Raw genomic sequence first — 2106 nt, forward strand, 5'->3', positions numbered from 1 at the left:
TCCATCTGTTCAGAGGTGTTTTTAATCAGTGAGATGACTATCAGGTGTCAGTGTGTGCCCCGTTTTATTTAAAGAACAGGGATCTATCAAAGTTTGATCATGTTTGTGGAAGTGTATTATGGCACAAACAAATGAGATCTCTGAGGACCTCAGAAAAAGAGTTGCTGTTGCTCATCAGGCTAGAAAAGTTTTCAAAGCCATCTCTAAAGAGTTTGTACCCCACCAATCCAGTCAGACAGATTGTGTTCAAATGGAGGAAATTCAAGACCACTGTTACCCTCTCCCCAGGAGTGGTCCACCAACAAAGAACACTCTAAAAGCAAGACGTGTAAAAGTCCACTAGGTTTCAAAGGACTGCAGGCTAACTTCTAAGCAACTAAAGGCCTTTCTCACATTGGCTAATGTTAATGTTTATGAGCCCATCATCAGGAGAACACTGAACAACCATGGTGTCCATGGCAGAGTCAAAAGAAGAAAGCCACTGCTCTCCAAAAAGAACATTGCTGCCCGTCTGCAGTTTGCTAAAGATCATGTGGACAAGCCAGAGGAATACTGGAGAAATGTTTTGTGGATGGATGAGACAAAATAGAACATTTTGGTTTAAATGAGCAGTGTTATGTTTAGATAAAGAAAACACTGTATTCCAGCATAAGAACCTTATCCCATCTGTGAAACATGGTGGTGCAGTATCATGGTTTGGGCCTGTTTTGCTGCATCTGGTCCAGGATGGCTCGCCATCATTGATGGAACAATGAATTCTGAATGTTACCAGCAAATTCTGAAGGAAAATGTCAGGGCATCTGTCCGAGAACGGAATCTCAAGAGAAAGTGGGTCATGCAGCAAGACAACGACCCCAAGCACACAAGTCGTTCTACCAAAGAATGGTTAAAGGAGGACAAAGCTAATGTTTTGGAATGACTGAGTCAAATTCCGGACCTTAATCCAATTGAAATTTTGTGGAAGGACCTGAAGCAAGCAGTTCATAGGAGGAAACCCACCAACATCACAGAGCTGAAGTGGTTCTGTACTGAGGAATGGGCTAACATTCCTACAAGCTGTTGTGCAGGACTGATCATCAGTTACAAGAAACTTTACCTGCAGTTACTGCTGCAAAAGGGGGTCACACCAGATACTGAAAGCAAAGATTCACATACTTTTGCCACTCACAAACACCGGATAATTTTTCTCAATAAATAAATTACAAAGTATATATTTTTGTCTCCTTTGTTTGACTGCATTCTCTTTGTCTACTTTCAGGATTTGTGTGAAAATCTAATTATGTTTTGGGTCATATTTATGCAGAAATATAGAAAATTCTAAAGGGTTCACGAACTTTCAAGCAGCACTGTATGTCCTTGTCAAAGCACTAATTATAACCAATGTTTTTGTTGTGCTTCCTTAAATCCCAGCATTTCCATTTATAGTAATTATTAGAGCCTTCCCATCTTTCTGTCACATTCATCTCACTGACTAAGTTTCACAATCAGTCATTTTACACTGCCGCCCTCGTCTATCTATTTCTGCGAGTCTTTTTTGTTCATTAGTATTTTTAGTGGCGATGTCAGACCGTCATATCCCAAACAGTTTATAACACTGAAAGGATGTTCAGAGAGAGAGAGAAAAATAGATAAAGAGCAAAAAAGGATGAAAATAATTTGAAAAGAGAGTAAATAGCCCACTCACTTCAGTTAGAGTTTAGATTAATTATTTAACCCGCTCACCCAAAAACATTTGTATCATAATTTAAAATGAAATTGATGTCATCTAGTGCATTCTGCAGGATTTGTTATGTTGGTATTTTAGCGCACACACACACACACACACACACACAGGTTTGTTTTTGTGAATTGTAGGGACTCTCCATAGGTGTAATGGTTTTTATACTGTACAAACCATATTTTCTATCGCCCTACACCTAAACCTTACAGGAAACGTTCTGCACTTTTAGATTTTCAAAAAAAACTCATTCTGAATGATTTATAAGCCTTTTGAAATATGGGGACACTCAAAATGTCCTCATAAATCACCTTCTCGTTGTAATACCTATGTCATTATACAAATTTGTGTCCTCATCAATCACAAAAACGCCCGCCCACACGCACGCA

General features: G+C 39.0%; 1 long non-coding RNA gene across 1 annotated transcript in view; it reads right to left on the reverse strand.

Annotated features, from left to right (window-relative positions):
* The window catches only part of LOC107661059 (uncharacterized), a 6884-nt gene that overhangs the window by 3080 nt on the left and 1698 nt on the right, over positions 1 to 2106 (reverse strand). The window contains exon 2 of the long non-coding RNA XR_001631074.1: positions 1092 to 1096. This is a non-coding gene — a long non-coding RNA (uncharacterized LOC107661059). The remainder of the gene's footprint in view (positions 1 to 1091; positions 1097 to 2106) is intronic.

The sequence above is a fragment of the Sinocyclocheilus anshuiensis genome, unplaced genomic scaffold (genome assembly GCF_001515605.1).
Source record: "Sinocyclocheilus anshuiensis isolate Anshui unplaced genomic scaffold, SAMN03320099.WGS_v1.1 scaffold2039, whole genome shotgun sequence".
NCBI lineage: Eukaryota > Metazoa > Chordata > Actinopteri > Cypriniformes > Cyprinidae > Sinocyclocheilus > Sinocyclocheilus anshuiensis.